The sequence below is a fragment of the Macaca mulatta genome, chromosome 2, assembly GCF_049350105.2.
Source record: "Macaca mulatta isolate MMU2019108-1 chromosome 2, T2T-MMU8v2.0, whole genome shotgun sequence".
NCBI classification, from domain to species: Eukaryota; Metazoa; Chordata; class Mammalia; order Primates; family Cercopithecidae; genus Macaca; species Macaca mulatta.
The window spans coordinates 85,509,469-85,527,412 of NC_133407.1; the positions used below are offsets into that span (position 1 = coordinate 85,509,469).

Sequence of the window (17,944 nt, forward strand, 5' to 3'; positions counted from 1 at the left end):
TAATTTTCCCCTTAAATTTAGTGAGGTTTGGGAAGAATTGCGTGTTATGAGTTTATGACAACTAAATAATAATTAAACTTCAAATGATTAAACTTTAAATAAGTAAAAGAGAAATAATTTTCATGCTCCTTGCAGTAAGTCAACAGTGTTAGTGTTAAACAAACCATGAGAGTTCCTTGTAGACCTATTTTTAGAGGCAAAAATTGTTTATTATTTGGTGTATACCTTTCCATACTTTTCATGCGTATGTAAGTATATTTTATCTATTGAAATGTAGACATGCTGTATTTACTGTTCTATCTTTCCCCTCTTCACTTAATAATATGGGGAGGACTTATTTACACATTTAAAGCTATCACTTTTTAGAAATAGATGTAATTTTAAAAAATAATTATGCATAACTAAGATGTAGACTTTTCAAATTATTTTATTATAAACACTCTTGTAACAAAGGTTCTTATTCATGTGTCTTTACATACTTGTTCAATTATCTTACTAGTATGGGTTCCTAGAACTAGATTTGCTGGCTTAAAGGTGCTTAGGTAGATATTGTATACTTCATGAAAATTTTGGTTTCCACATCCCACAATAGCATTGTCCCTAACCATCTTTTATGTTCTATATTTCTCTAATTATAAAACTCTAATAGGTTTTAAAATCTGCTCCCTTTGGTTATTAACATATTGCTGGTCTTTTCAGCCATCAGACTGAGCAGGCATTACCAAGCCTATAGCAGAGGATATCTACACATAGATATCAATCTACAGATATGAATATAGATCATATAGATACAGATATAGACATAGTTATTGATATGGTTATAGAAAAGGTTATACACATAGATGTAGATATGGGTTTGGACAAAGACACTCATATACATACACACACGCACGCACGCACACATGCACACACACACATCTTTTCCCATAAGTAAGTTGTTGTTTATGCTGTTTCATCAACCTAGAAACTTTTATTTTTCGATATTCTACTTGATGTATCCCGAGAAGCTGAGCTCTGATTTCACTCTCCCTACCATGTCACAGCCATATTTTATTGCTGCTGTCAGAAATCTCATATTCCTTTATAGAACTTATATGGTGCCTTGCACTCTCCTATAACACTTATCCTGCTGTGTCTTTAATTTGACTTAGGCATATCTCAACTTCAGTATTCATAGATAAGGTCCTTGGTGGCAGGAACCATGTCTGACCTATTTTTTTAAATCCACAAATACTTTATGATTTGGCAATATTTATTGATTTGGGGTAGGTATTTAAGCCAGTGTTGTGTACATATGGATTTCCATTGTCTGCCACAAAAGGAGTAATTTTGAGAAATACAGTGTTTTGGAAAAGAATATGAGACATGCAGTCAGAGAATTTGCCACTTAATTTCTGTGTGGCTTTAAAGATGTTCCTCATCTAATATGAACCTCAGTTTAATTCATCTGTGAAATTAAGGGAATAACAATATACTTCAAAAGTAGTAAGCGTATCACAAAGTAGTAATGAAGAATAAACAAGATACTGGCTTGACAGTGTTTTGCAAATGTTATATAAACATAAATATAATAATTATATATTATTACAGCTAAGATTTCTGAATTCTTATGTCAGTAGAAAGTAAATAAGAAGACTGAGTCTGCCTCTCCCAACAGGTGCCCAATGGTATGAATCTTAAGAGACCGAATGGAAAACAAGATTCTGGATGTAAATGTTGTGACCATATGCATCCATCAGAAATTACTTAGTAAAAACAGAAAGAAAAATAAGCTCACAAATAGTGTTACACTCTCTTTCCTGTATGATAGAATAGTTAAATTAATGGCTAAATCTAATTAAGAAACTGAAAAATTACAGCATGACTGCTGCCAATACTAAACCCAATGGACTGTGAGATAGGGATATGGTAGCACTCAAAAATTACCTCACCATTGTTGAATATTAAGGCAATTTTGCTACCTATCCTTAGAAATAAAACAGCCCTTGCAATTAAATTTTGTAATTTGTTATTGGTTCAAGAATTAATGCCTTTTACTATCATAAATATATCATCACAGTTGACAAAGCACAATTTTAATTAACAGTGACAGGTAAAGCTCCTTACAGTCAGATTGAATTTATATTAGCAATTATATAAAAATTATATTTTCATCATCACAGTTTTACATTGAGGCCAAGAGTACTCATCATATGTAATCCTGCCCCTAACATTTTGTGGGGCATGAGCCAATATGAAAATTATAAAATAGCTATAAACTGCTTAATATGTCCTTCTACCTTGATAAATAAATATACTTTTTTAATAACCCAGAAGCCCAGGTTTGAATTTGGTATCCTCTGACCCTTTGGACTCCAGCATCCAACCTTGGCTGAAGAGCAGCAGGCCTCTCCCTTGTTGCCTGATCAGTTTCCTTTTCATCCCCAGCTCATTGCTGCACCACGGGGAATCCTGTGCTCCACCTCTATGGAGTCACACGTCTAAGCCCTGTCATCAGCACCTCTCAGCCCCAAAAGTCTGTGTCTGAGCCAACATGCTGGTCTAGGGATGCACACACTAGTAATGTATTTGATTTCAGGGGAATAGACTAGGAGAGAGGCCTGTATAGACCTTGGATTGGACTCAGGACCATTAAGGCAAGAAATCTCTATACCTAGAGAATAGCCTAGAAAAGGTATTGTAAACTGCAGGTGAACACATCCATTGGGCCCCCTAGAATCCTTGTTCTCTTAGGAGAAATACAGGACTGCAGAGAGCTATAGTGACGATTTCTGAAGTACAGGACTCAGGGGCCCACCTTGCCTAGATGTAGGGGTGGTAATGATCATACATTAAGCATTTGAGTGTATTTCAGAGATGTCAATTAAATGATGGCTCAAATATATCAGTGATACTGATAAGTTTAATACATTGATTTTCAATTATATATATGCTTTAGGAAAAAATAAAGTTTTATTTTAAACCAATACATTCTTCGGTATATTAATTTGTTTCAAAAGTGAAGTACTCAAAACATTATTTCCGTGTGTGGTATTATTTCCTTTTTGACATATTTATAGGGAATTTTTTATTGAGAAATGTAGATTATGTATGTGAAAGACACAAGCATACCGAATAATTTAGACACAGACATAACTATAGCCATGAGTGTCTGTGTTAGTCAGGAAAGTCTAGGTTTTGCTATGGCAGCAATCACACTAATTTAGTGGTTTAAAAATACCGAGGTTTATTTCTCATTTGCACTATGTCTATCACGAGTCAGCCCATGGCTGTTTTCTACAACATGGTCCTTCTAACACTGGAGTTCAGCCAGACCCAGCAGTCACCCTTTTGGTCTTACAAGTTGTAGTAAAGAGGGAAAAGAGAACAATGGCAAATCTTGCATTACCCATTATGTGCTCAGCCCAGAAGAAATACTTGCTCCTCTGGCCATAACTCATTGACAAAAAACAGTCATAACAATCCTGTGTTCTAGAGGGAGATAGAACCAAAATATTTGTTGATCAAAACTAATGATTAATCTTGTACATTTTACACATGTATGTATCTAGGAAAGCATAAGAAACACCAAGAAACGGCTGGGTGCAGTGGCTCACACCTGTAATTCCAGCACTTTGGGAGGCTGAGACAGGTGGATCACTTGAGGTCAGGAGTTCGAGACCAGCCTGTCCAACATGGTGAAACCCCTGTAATCCCTGTGATCCCAGCTACTCAGGAGGCTGAGGCAGCAGAATCACTTGAATCCAGGAGATGGAGGTTGCAGTGAGTAGAGATTGTACCATTGCATTACAGCCTAGGCAACAAGAGCAAAACTCCATCTCAGAAAAAAAGAAAAAAGAGAAATAAAAAGAAAAAGGAAAACAAAAATCAAGAACCATACATGCCAAATTGTTAATATGGTTTCCTTAAGGGTGGAATCTAGGTTACATCTACATTTTAACAACTTGGTGTATGTTTTTCAGTACTTTTGTAATATTTGTTAAATTAAGGCTATAAAATAGTCTTTAAAGGTATAAATACTAATGCAATACCCATATATTGAAAATTAAAACCTACTGTTCATCTAACATTAGTTGTACTTTCATACAAGACAAAATGGTGATGGACGTCTTTAATTAAACTTGAGATTCAGTAGACACTATTATGGTTCAGTAGACACAATTATGGATTTTTTAAAAATTCAATGAGTGAATATTTATATATTCAGATACTGTAAGAAAATTAAAATAAGCACACCAAAAGATACAGTAGAAGATATTAGACTTATATACAATGGAAAAGGACCAGTAAGGTACTCAGTTTGTTCTTCCTTAATTCTATGGGACATTTTAGATGCTGGAAATTCACTACTGCTGTGTTTAACATTTCATTTAGTATTCTAATGTAAGCTGTATTCCCACTCACATTAAAAAAAAATCTCTACATAGATTTCCCAGGATTTATGCATTTCTTTATAACTTAGCTGTCTTGCATAGCCTAAGTTTTCAGTATTTAAATATCTAAAATAAGTTTTAAATGCAATGTTTCGGAATTATTTTCTATTGTTACCTATTAAAGCAAGTCATATTGTTTAGAAGTAATTTAATTTCCTAGGACTTGGTTTATGAATACTTGGTAAGTCTATGCCTGCAACAACCACTGAATGCCCCACAGCACAGGAGTGCAATGTCTTTGATAGCATGGGTTTTGTTAAATTAATGAAACCTTAATAATTAAATTTTTAATTGCATCTGGAAATTTTTCATTAACTGAGAATCTTTTACAATAAAGTTCCTTTTTACCTGGCACACTTCGGAGGCAATGCATACTTTTGGAGGCATCTAATTCAGGCTTAGCAGTCTCAAAGCATAAGAAGACCCAGTCAAGTACCATGCAAGAGTAAACTGGGTAAGAAAGAAGGGAAACAGTCCATAAGAAAACAGATTTCTGTGAAGACCTGGGAGTGCATGCTCCTCTTAAAGGTATTCCAGTTAGAACAATTTTAAAGCATTATTCCAATGAACCTAAACACTCTCATTGGCAAAATTTGAGTAGCTGTCTATGAGTTTGAGACTCTAGGACTCAGATTCTTGTTTATCACACATATTTATTTATTATTCAATATTAGTCTACACAGGGAAGAAGATCCATAATTCATCATATTCTAAATTGTGCAAACAGAAAAAAACATAAAATCAAGAGATGCAAAATTCTTAAGAGAAAAATAGTATTAATTTTGTAATGGGTACATAGTTTTGTTAACCTCATTTTGATCATCTTTTGGATTTAAAAAATTCACAATAATATTTCACAGATACCTCAATTTAGATGCTTTATGGCTAAAAACGAACAGTGGGCTTGGTACTTTGTTTCTGCTGAGAGTGAGAGAAAAATCAGCATGTAAGTTGTTTTTATTTCAGGGAGAAGCAGGACAATATCCCAAGTCAAAACATGAACGAACAGAAGTCACCAATGAAACACAGACTGTTAGCACCTGTTGCAAACCTGTGTTTCCTTAAATCCAACTAGGATTTAGAGTTTAAATTATAACATTAAATTGGTTGTAATGATGCTTTATAACAGTGCCTTTGAAAACACTCATTTTTTGTTGTTTTGTTAATGCATAAAAGCAGCAAGGCTCATTATTTTCATATCTCTAGGCTCAGATCAGCCAAGGGGTTAAAAGAAAAATAGAAGCTGAAAGGACTTCTTTTGCCCAGGGAGCCTTCTCATCATTCTTATCTCTTACCTGTTCTTAGGAGGTAAGACATGCACTAAGCATATATGCTGCTTATGCTTGTTACTGGAATTGATCTACTATGCTGATAATGAGTCACCGTGAAATAGCAGCCCAGTTACTGAAGGAGGTAAGGTTAGAGACCAGAACCTGACTGGCAACAAGGCTGTCTGGTTGCCTCCTGACATACTGAGCAGCAACTCTTTATGCTTTCCCAGAGTAGGGACAGTACTGTTCCAAGTCTGGAGTGGCAGAGGCCAACGCTGATCACTAAGTGGATCAGAATCAGCACTAGGAAACTGAGGACACAGAGCAATATTTGTAATTTTACTTTTGAACCTGATGTTTGTTGTCATCTACAGTGTATTGGGTTCCTGTTTTCAGTAAGCTTTAAAAGGCAAACTGAATACCGATCAGGAAATTCATGGACATACTTCTATGACTGCTTCATAATAATGTGTGGGGTGTGTGATATGTGCTAACCACTGTGTTCAGTGTTTTTATTTTGCAGTTTTTTTGTTTTGCTTTTAGTTAGTTCATTTAATTATTACACTAACTCAGTGAGGTAAATATTGTACTTGGATTTCCAGATAAACATACTAAAGCTTTGGGAAGGTAATATGCTTGCCTAAGAGCATATAGCTATGAAGTAATAGAAAGAAGATTTAAATCCATGTCTGTTTAACTACCAAGCCTAAGGTAGCCATTCTTTGTTAGCTATGGTTAAGCTAATTATACTCAAGATTCTTAACTACTAAGTTTGTCTAGATATTTAGCTCAGTGGTTAACATTTAGGATCTAGCCAAGGCTGCCTGGACTCAGATTCTGACTCTGCCACCGACTACCTGTGTGCTCCCTAACAAGTTATTCTACTTTTTTCAACCTTAGGTTTCTTACTGTAAAATAAGAATAATAGTAGAATTTAATTTCTAGGGGCCTCATTAATATTAAATGAGTTAATACATGGGAAGTGCCCAGAACAAGTGGTGTCTAGGAGACATTATTGCTGTCATTATCTTATCATTACTATTATTAGTTATTGAAAACCAACAATTCTGCAAATGAATATTAAACAAAATCCTTATATACAAGTGCAACTAGCTGTGTTTTTTCTTAAAACTTGAGGCATTAAAATTTGATTTTTTAAAGATGAAAAATATGCAATCTGCTAGATAACAAATTAATTGTAAAACTTCAGAACAGGTTGGTTGGGGTGTAGACAAATATAAAAGAGCAAGAAAAAATTAATAAGGGGAAGGATAGGCGTGGAGGAAGAGACAACAGGAGATCTGTGTAGTAGCAGCTAGGTTGGAAATAATGACATACTTAAAGACAAAGAGGAAAATAGACATTCTAAGAGATTATATTCATCAAGTAATACAATTAACTCATGATTTCAAATACACTATTACTTTAAACAAGATTGCATTTTTATAATTCTGGGCATACATAAAAATATCCTCTCTTTGTATTTACTCAGATGGAAGCTGAAATTGCTTTCCAAAAAATGGCTCTCACAGTATCATTGGTCAACCTGACTGTGATAATGTGAAGTGAGAATAAAGAAAAGGAGTTAGGTCCCAAATGAGCAAAAACTAAAACACTTTACTTTATCAGTGTTTCCTTTATGCAATGAAATATTTGTATTATCTAGGTTTACAAACTACAAAGATACATTACTTCATAACTAGTTTTTTTGTCTTTATAATTATCTTCACTTTTTTCTTTATCTTTGGGAGCGAAGTGCTGATGAGTTAGTGTGATGTAAGAATAGAACAGTTAAGAGAAGGAGAAGAATGGCACCAAACACTAGCTTTATGTTCTCAAATTTGGTGCGTAGGCCATTGATAATTGTTATTCTTTTGAAAATATATATGTAAATTATTTTCATTTTTTAAATTATAATAATCCTATGTTCGGTAGAGATATTTTCTAGCTTATTTCACTGTTACTATATGATTGACTTTGGACAATTATTTAACCTTTCTATACTCTTCATTTTTAAGTTGAGATTAATGATAGTACAGGGTCCTTGTGGGAATTAAGTAGGCTAATATTGCAAAATGTTTAGAATAGAGCCTTATACCCATCTGTACTCAATAAATGTTAATTATAAGCATAGCTATCATGCGTATGGTTACATTCCTTAGCTCACTTTCTCTAAAACAAATCACGTATGTACCCTATATTGTAGGGTGCATTGTTATGCCTGAAAGATATTTAAAGTGATATATGACTTTATTACTAAAGAGTTATGCTGTTTATGGCTGGTTACATCCTAACAAGTTAGAGATGGCTCAAGAATACAAAGAAAAAGGAAAAAGATGAAGGGAAAACTAGATTAAGAAAGAGGAAAAATAAATATTTGAATGCAAAGTGTAATAGAAATACATTTGCAACTAGAATTTAAGGTTTAAATTATAACATTAACTTGGTTTTAATGATGGTATGTAACAGTGTCTTCTGAAAACATTCATTTTTTTTGTTGTTGTTATATTGCCAACTCAGCTGAGAAAGTCTTGGAATTGGAAATGGGCTCTGAAATACATTTAGTGTTCAAAATGTATTTCCATCATTGGTAGCTACAATTCTGGTTAACCTCTCTGTTTCTTGATTTTGTCATCTAAAGCTGGGGCCACTAGTATGTCTATTGCAAAAGTTTTTGGAGGGTTAATTGGGATAATGCAGGTAAAGGGCTTAGAACTGTGCTTGACACCATATTTGCATTCCTTAAGTGTAACTATTATTATATTGGATTAACTCTTAGGGTACGAGAAATGGTGATGAAAAAGGCACTGTTTTTGGTCTCATGCAGATCAGAAGTCAACTGAAGAAGAGTTAGAGTGAACAGACTCTTATAATATAGCTTGGAAATTGTCCTGAAGCTGCTAGAGGTACACACAGGTTGCTGTTAGAGCAGCAATTTAAGGGGAACCCATTTGTTTTAAGGAATAAAGTATGTCTTTCTGGAGCAAGTGATCTCTAAACTGGATCCTGGGAGAATGAGATTTAACTTGAAAAGGGAGTGGGGAAGAGTTCATCAAAGCTTGAGGGAACTGCAGGTGCCCAGAATGTTTTGGGAAAATTCGAGTACTTTCGTATTATGGGAGAAAAATGTAGGGGTCAGATGAAGAGACTGAAGCAACTGGTAGAAAAAAAGGAGGTAAGTGAGCAGGGTAAAATGAGAAGGGTTTTGCCCTGAGTGTTAGGGAGGTTAGACTTGCAGGGATTCTTCAGAATAATCACAGAAGAATACACAGAAGAGCTTAGATCTTTAGAAGAGTTATCTTCTCTGCCTTTTGATACAACATGAAGAGCAGACGGAAGGAGGCAAAGTTTCCAGGAAGGCAACCACTTTGGAATCACTTACAGAAATTGTTAGGAAGTGGTTGTAGCCCCTCAAAAAAGGCGTGAAGTGGGGGAGAGAGAGAAGTGGATGGACTCTATTATATTTAGATGGAATCAATAAGACAACGTTTTTTCACTTCTTAAAATGGGATTACAGGTCTTGGCTTAAATGATTATTTCATAGCCATTTCACTTGTTTTCTTGAGTAAAGATCTGAACACTGTGACTTGTTTTTGTCCAGTAAGACTATATGCTACTCATGTTCCATGGCCTTTAAATAAACAGTTTCATGCCCAATTCTACAATTATCATGTGGAATATTTCCACCTGAAATGTATTGTTAAGTCTGTGGCTTCAATAGTAAGAGAATAGTAAGCAAAATAAATATGCCACTTCTTTTTATCTTGTTCCATAAGTGATGGATGATTTTCTTGGTGTGATTCATCTCTCTTATTAAGAGCTTTAATGTTTAGGATTCTTGTTTTGCACTATTACAGAATCAAGGTAGCAAAAAGGGACTAGTGAGCTATTTCTATGAATCAGGAGGGAGGTTTTGTATCCCTTTTATTACAAGCACATATTTCTTTTATTTTCTCCTCATTCTCTTTCCATTGAATGGTGTATAGATAGAACTTCTTATTATGCTTGCTGATATTACATTGCTGGGAAAAATGAATTTACTTAAATAAATAGCATCAATGTTTAAGCTATTTTCCACACAGCATCCTATCTGGTTTTGCAGATAGTTCGTTAATTGGGCAAGTATAAACTAGTCACAGACTGCTGTAGTTGATAGCTTAAAATTTAAAAATAAAATCCTTGTCCTGTTTATACTGTTTTTTATGTCAGAGCATTATGAAAACAGGCTTTCAGACTTTTGAAAAAAAATTATTTTATTATTTAGATTTTGATTAATGTATTTTAATTCTTGCTGAACAAAAATATTTAAATAAGATAGAAGAGTTGTATTTTAAATTTTTTGGATGATATTAAAAATACCTAATACATAAATATGCTTATGATAACCAGAAATATTCATAAGACAATTCTATCATTCATAGAAAAAACTTTGAATTATTTCACGAAATAAAATTGAGCAAATCTACCACTTTATTGCTTTCCTGTCAAAGTTGGCTGTAGCTAAGAGCTGGTGGAGACAGTGAATTTGCACGTTCAGGAAAGGGATTTGAAGGAATTAATCTTTACAAGCATTTCTAATCTCTGAATTTAAACTATTTCTCTATTTTTGGAAAGATGGGTCACAGATTTTGTAGATATATTCATTTTACTTAAACACGTGAGTGCTTGTCAATAGGGTAGTGTTTGCGTATGTGTGTATATACACATAAAATATACCATCTATGCATTGAGATAGAATTTCAATTTGAAGCACCATGTATATAATCTTTAAGAACGTAACTTTCTTAAACTTCAGTCCCTTTTACAGCAGACTAAGTGCTGCTAATATACAGGAAGCAAGAGGCAGCAGGGTCTTCACCTCAAAAAGACCTTCGGATTGCACCCGTTTGGAGCTCATCAGAGCCCATTCAGGTTTATCCTGAGGGGTCAGTTGATGCACTGCCTGATATTACTTCTTCCCGGGGGCTGAAGGCACAGCTTCAGCAAGACACCCAACTCCTGCTGACTTGAGAAAAGTGTTATTTTAATGATGATTATAATGAGCTTTAGTGTTGCTGGGAGCCAAATGTATCCTTAAGTCTAAAAGAGAAAGCTGCAATCAGGATGAAGCATAATGTAACTTAGATTATTATTTGATATGTTGGCCTTTTTTTTTTTTTTTTTTTTTTTTGAGACAGAGTCTCGCTCTGTCACCCAGGCTGGAGTGCAGTGGCCGGATCTCAGCTCACTGCAAGCTCCGCCTCCCAGGTTCACGCCATTCTCCTGCCTCAGCCTCCCGAGTAGCTGGGACTACAGGCGCCTGCCACCTCGCCCGGCTAAGTTTTTGTATTTTTAGTAGAGACGGGGTTTCACTGTGTTAGCCAGGATGGTCTCGATCTCCTGACCTCGTGATCCGCCCGTCTCGGCCTCCCAAAGTGCTGGGATTACAGGCTTGAGCCACCTCGCCCGGCCATGTTGGCCTTTTAATTATGATTTTTCACTTTTTGATATTCATTTATTGCCTGCTGTTCCAAGGTGAATATTTGTCATGTATCTTTATGAAGATATCATAGCAACTGAAACACACTGAATGCGCTGAAGGGGTATGGGATCTGCCTCATACCGTTTATCCTGACACATTAATCAATGAAACTATAGCTTTGATCCTAGCACCTGAATTCATGTCTAGTATTTAATTTCCTCTCCGGCAGTCATTACAAGTTACTTTTTATTAAGTGACCTAGCTTTAGAAGATGGCTTTTAGTCACTTTTGAGCCCATTCTTGCACTGCATTGTCCTGAGAAGCTGATTAAGGAAACATTTAATAAAAGAAGCTTCAGTCAATTTGGTATGGTGATGCCATAGCCAATCCTTAAAGTTGGTGGAGTTTGAGAGTGAACTTTTTTTGTCTTTAGTAAAAGTTGATGTGATCTGTTCTAAAATTGTTGTGTTTTATTTATTCTGTTGCCAGATTTTAATATGATTGAAATTGTTTTGAAAAAAAAGTTAGTTTTTATTTTTAAGCTGTTTAGATCTCTTAAGGAAAGTACATTGACATGGTGCATGTCCATTTTTTACAAAAGAAATATATATCAAGCCAGTTAATATTGGGAGTGAGTAAGAGGTTGGAAACTAGAGGTGTTGATCCAGCTTGCTTGTAACAGTTCTTCACCAATGGGTTTCAAACTGTTTTAGCTATGATCCATAGCTAATAACCTATTTCACATGTGCTTGTAGGTTAAAAGTAGAGCAAAAATTTCACAAAGTGATAACCTCAGTAAAGGCAATGAATTGTATTTTCTTTTTTATTATAATTGATGACAATTTATTGAATATCTACTATATATGGAATACACACAATCTTAGGTGCTAGCAAGATACGAGTGAGTAATGCTTTCAATCTGTATGTGGCACTTTACAATTATATTAGTCTTTCTGCAAGCATCAGGAGCCACAAAGTGGTTTAAAAAATGATTTATAAACTCTGGCCCTCAGGAAACAATTAAAGATATCAAAATATCTCATGTACCCCATAAATATATAAACCTACAATGTACCCCCCAAAATTAAAAATAAACTGAAAATAAAAGGTGCATGATGTAGGTACAAGGGTAAGAGTGTTGTTTTTCTTACAAATTAGAACATTGTCAAACATTTGAGAATGTTAGAACTTCACTATATCATTTTTTAGTGTTTTTTATTGACACTAGACATATATACATATGTATGGGGCACATGTCATATTCTAATACTTACATACAATGTGTAGTGATCAAATTAGGGTATTTAGGATATCCATCACCTCAAACATTTGTTATTTCCCTGTGTTGGGAACAAGGAAATAACAATTTCCCTTCTAGCTATTTTGAAATACACAATAAATTATTGTTAACTATAATGACTCTATTGTTTTATCAAACACTAGAACTTCTTTCTTCTATCCAACTATATGTTTGTACCCATTAACCAACCTTTCTTCATCCACTGCCCCCAATCTACCCTTCTGGTAACTATCATTCTACTCCCTACCTCCATGAAATATCAACCATTTTAGCTCCCAAATATGAGTGAGAACATACAACATTTTTCGTTTTGTTTCTGCTTATTTCACTTAACATAATGACCTCCAGTTCCATCCATGTTGCTGAAAAAAATGCCAGTCACAAATTAGTAAATCGATTTTGTAATCTATAAATGAGTCTCAGTTTGTAAAACACTGCTCGCAACCACAAATTACAATCCTTAGAAGGGAGGTAGGCACACCATAAATTTCGAAAAGTTTCACTCAACTATAAAAATCTATGACTCTGACTAGAAAATGCAGCAGATTATGATTCTTAAGTGTCATATGACAAATTCTGGTTATAAATGTCCTGAGTTAGGCCAACATATGCATCATCTACTGGTATGGTCCTATTCAATATATGGCTTTATCTGACGCAAATTGTTTCAAAATAAGTGGCAACATGTAATAACTTTTTAAAGAACATTTAAAAATAATTACCAAAAATGTTTATAAACATACCAGAAACTTTCCTATTTTTAAACAGTAATGTATAGGTTTTATGATTGGTGAACTGAATGTGAAAAACTTTTCTTGAATCACTAAATAAAATAATTTCTTATATTGCTGAGCTATAGTTGAAAGGAATTAATGTAATGAAATCCACTTTTCATACCACTGTCATCTTCCTTGCCCCCAGAGTAAACCAGACTGGCACGGAGGCTTTATGAGGACAGGCACTATTCATGTTGTTCAACCATACTGATCCATTGTTTCCTCAAAGCAAAGCACTATTCCAGGCCCAGTCCCTTGGCACTTGTTAGATATATTATTGATTCTATGAATATGAATGAGCGGGTGGATGGATCAATCAGTTCGTTTTAGTAAGACTTGCTCGAGGTAACTGAAAAATGGCAAAAATTTATTTCGATCTCTGATTTTCCTTTCTTTTTGTCTTCCTTGGACTTAATTTCCTTAGTCAGTAAATGTGCACAGTCTGATATCTTATTTTCCTTAAACTCCTTTTTGTGAGTACCTTCTTGCCTGCACTAAGCTCTAGACCTCCCTCTTGTCAATTTTTTTTTTTTTTTTAACAAAAGTGACCATCCCAGTATCTGGTCCTCAGACATCATTTAGTTACACACAAAGTAATCTATGCAAAGGAATGAAGAAATCTCTTTCATGGCTTATAGTGTAACTCCTTCCAAGGGGACTTACATCTCCATCAGAGCCTACTGGGAGAAGGCATTGTATTGCATAGTGGAATTAAGCGCACTGTTAAAAAGATTTGGGAAATCTAATGGTAGCTATTTTGTCAGTGTCCCACAAAAACCTCATATAGTTGATGTTTGAACTTTTCTCAGAAAATACTGACACTGTGCTGAAGACAGAAGTTAATAAGGAATCCCGAAAATGTCGAAATGTTTATGTATATAGTATATATATTTTTCTTTCTACAGTCTAGGATGGGGTATTCTCAAACTGGCTGTAGATTTGGGGATGTGCCTAAAAATGCTGATTTCTGGGCCAGGCACAGTGGCTCATGCCTGTAATCTCAGTACTTGGGGAGCCAGAGGTGGAAGGTTTGCTTGAGGCCAGGAGTTTCAGACCAGCCTGGACAAAATAGTGGGACCTCATCTCCACAAAAACTTAAAAATTAATCAGGCATGGTGGCACACATCTATAGTCTCAGCTACTTTGAATGTTGAGGTGGGAGGATCACTTGAACCCAGGAGTTCAAGGCTGCAGTGAGCTATGATCATGCCACTGCATTCCAGCCTAGGTGGCAGAGTAAGACTCTGTCTCTAAAAAAATAATAATAATTTTTTTTTAAATGCTGATTTCTGAGTCACAATCCAGGCCTACTAAATCAGGATACCTGAATGTTGTAACCAAAATCTTTTTTTTTAAATAAACTCTCTTGAGAGAGTCACAAATTTTAAATATTTCTGAGGAGGGGGTGGTGAAAATTGTCTATGATAACTTATTTCTTTGAAACTTATTTGAAAATAAGTTTCATTTTTCCCTTATTCAAGTGACCTGAAGGTCACTTATTTTTTGTCCTGTATTATAAATGGTTGTTGATACTATGTGACATGAAAACAAAGTTTAACCAATAGAACCTTACATAGAATTCTAGGCTACTTCTCAAGACTTGTCAAGACTTTGCCTGCATAACAGGCAGAGCAGCTTCCACTATATCACTATCAAATATATCATTATTTGCTTAGGAAGGACAAAATATGTTAAATGAGAAGGTGGGAGTGGATATTTCAATTCTGTTTCAGCTCTAGAAACAACATCTCTTTCATTATATCATGTTATCAGTAAGTTAATTCCACTGAGGAGAAAACACAACAAAACTAAACAATTTATTTGTATTGCTATGTGAATACATTTTATATATTCCAGATCTTACCTCTCCATTTGAATCTCCCTACTAGCAAAGGTAAACGAGAGTTTAATATATTCTTTAGACCAATATTATTGAATGTCTATAAAGGCATAGTGCAAAGATCTGGAGATGAAGTAATAAAACAAAAACGTGATACCTGCTCTTGTGTGTCTGCTGATAATTTTTAAGAATAAGCTTATTTGTAAAATTAATTTTTAAGGTATCTAGGTAGAGCTATGATGAGGAGAAGTAAAGAGTATGGAGAGGAAGACTACCATGGTCTTGAAGAATGAATAAGAGGTAGCTGATCAGGCAAAAAGTCAGGTGGAAGCTTTTAGGCAGAGAGAGCAGCACAAATGAAGGCTCTGCTTTTTATTATTTAAAGACTGCTTTTTGAGTGCTCATATGTGCACAACACTATCATCCTAGCCTGTTTTAAAAATTATTTTCCTTTTGAAAGAAGCTGCAAGCCTCAACAATGAAGCCATTATTATGTTTACAAGTTACTTAGGAGAAAGAAAAATTATAGCAATTTAACATTTTACATTATGGCTCCAGTCACCAGGTGAAAATGAGCTTAGTGTTGACTGTCCTCACCCAGGTGACCTTGTGTCCAATCAAAAAGTACATCACAAAATTTGGCATCACTTGTAATTTCTAATATGCAAAAAGATAGCCAGGCCAATCTGCATGTTTTTTGGTATATTGACTAAGGCTCATTTAAGTATATTTTCTAAGTAAACGCTATAGTTTTTGTTGCACATAGCACTTCTTTGCTTTTTGCTTTCAAATTTCTCAGGTTTGGTCACCACACTCTTAAGGTAAAATGTAAATATACAATAATTTATAATAATAACAACACTAATGATAATAATGTCTTAGAGTGCTTACTCTCTACTAGATATTTATGAATTATCACTTCATTTTACAACAACCCAATGGGTTTTTCAAAGACAAAATACCCTATACACATTTTATGTCATTATTTATGGAGATTGTTAAAGAAGGACTGGAGATAGTAGAGAATTTTAAAAGAAAGAAATTTTGTTTATTGCTGCTTAGGAAGTTATAAAATGATTTTTACCATCTTTGCAGCATAGTACAGCCACTAGCACATGACTTACTCTTTGCTATGCAGGACCATTTAATCATTTTAATGAATTAGGAAAGTGGCCCCCATTTGGCCAGGATAAAGAACCAAGTATGCTTTGTTGCTGAGAAGGAAGCTGGTGTGACGTGATGGGCAACATAAATATCTGCTGGTAAAAAAAAGGGACCCCATTGGAATGGAGTTACGTATTCATTTATAAGGGTTTTCAAGTACTTCTGTATTTCATGTGTCTGCTACAAATTGTAAGTGCCCTAGAATGGAGAAACACCTTAAGTGATGACACCGCTGAGGAATTAGTAAAATAACAGAATTGATTGTAAAAGAGCTCCAAAGTTGGTGTCCACACAATGGGTTGATAGCCTTTGTTCAGTAACAAGTTCTGCAGTAACCTTGTGAAAGTCATTAACTTGTATCAACATACTTTTCTTTTCTTTTCTTTTCTTTTTTTTCTTCTTAACAGAGTCTTGCTCTGTTGCTCCGGCTGGAGTGCAATGGCGTAATCTTGGCTCACTGCAACCTCCGCCTCCCAGGTTCAAGCGATTCTCCTTCTCAGTCTCCAGAGTAGCTGGGATTACAAGCATGTGCCACCACGCCCGATTAGTTTTTGTATTTTTGGTAGAGACGGGGTTTCACCATGTTGGCCAGTTGGTCTCAAACTCCTGACCTCGTGATCTGCGCGCCTCAGCCTCCCAAAGTGCTGGGATTATAGGTGTGAGCCACCGCACCTGGCCAACTTTTTTTTCTTTATCTTCATAAGTGACCTCAAATCTGCATTCATCTATTAAGACACGAGAAACAATAAGGGAAGGTTCATTGTGTAGGCACTGCAGTCACACCAACCAAATCCGGAGTCTGTCACACATAATACCTTCATGATCATGACAAAATTACTTAATCTCCCTTTTCCTCACATTTTTCATCAATGTTTAATGGCAGTGATAATATTACCCACATTAATGATAATGTTAATATCATAAGGTTGTTGTGAAGATCCATTTATCATTTACTCATTCATCAAAATTTTAAGAACATCTACTATGTGCCAGGCACTATGATGCATTTCAATGAAAGATAGAAAGACAATAATTGAAAGATAACGAAAAATATAAAACATGTGGAAAATTAATTTGAGATGGGCAAGAATATTTTAATAAGGTAGGCAGAGAAGATCTCCTTGATAAAGTGATGGTTAAACAGGGACCTAAATGAAGTAAGTAAGTCTTGAAGCTATGAGGGGATGAGGACATATCACATAGAATGAACTACAGAGGCAAAGGCTGTGTGACACAAGGGTTCATGGCATTTTCAAAGAGCTGCCCGGAGGCCACTGTGGCTAGAGCTATGTGAGAATTTTCAGAAATAAATTTAGAAAGATGTCAAGAGGCTAAGAGAATATATGGGCCCTGTGGAACATTATAAGGATTGGCTTTTCCTGTGTTATGGAATTTAAAACATTTTTCATTGTTAGCTTCATCATTATTCTATGTACAACTAAGGAACAAAAACTGCCATGAAAACGATGGCACAATACTTTGTAATCATATAGATTTTTATTTTGTATTCATGTAAAGAGTTTATTTAGTCTTATTTAGATAAGAATTATTTTATATGCTGTGCTGGTCTGCCTCTCTTTCTTTTTATATACACGGTAACTTCTCTTTTCAATGTTGAATCATAGTCGAAACTTACTGAAGATATTCAATTCAAATGTATAGTCCCAATAGTGCCTGTAATTCAACTGAAGTGATGACC

General features: G+C 35.0%; 1 protein-coding gene across 3 annotated transcripts in view; it reads left to right on the plus strand.

Annotated features, from left to right (window-relative positions):
- The window catches only part of NLGN1 (neuroligin 1), a 909,290-nt gene that overhangs the window by 304,756 nt on the left and 586,590 nt on the right, over nucleotides 1-17,944 (plus strand).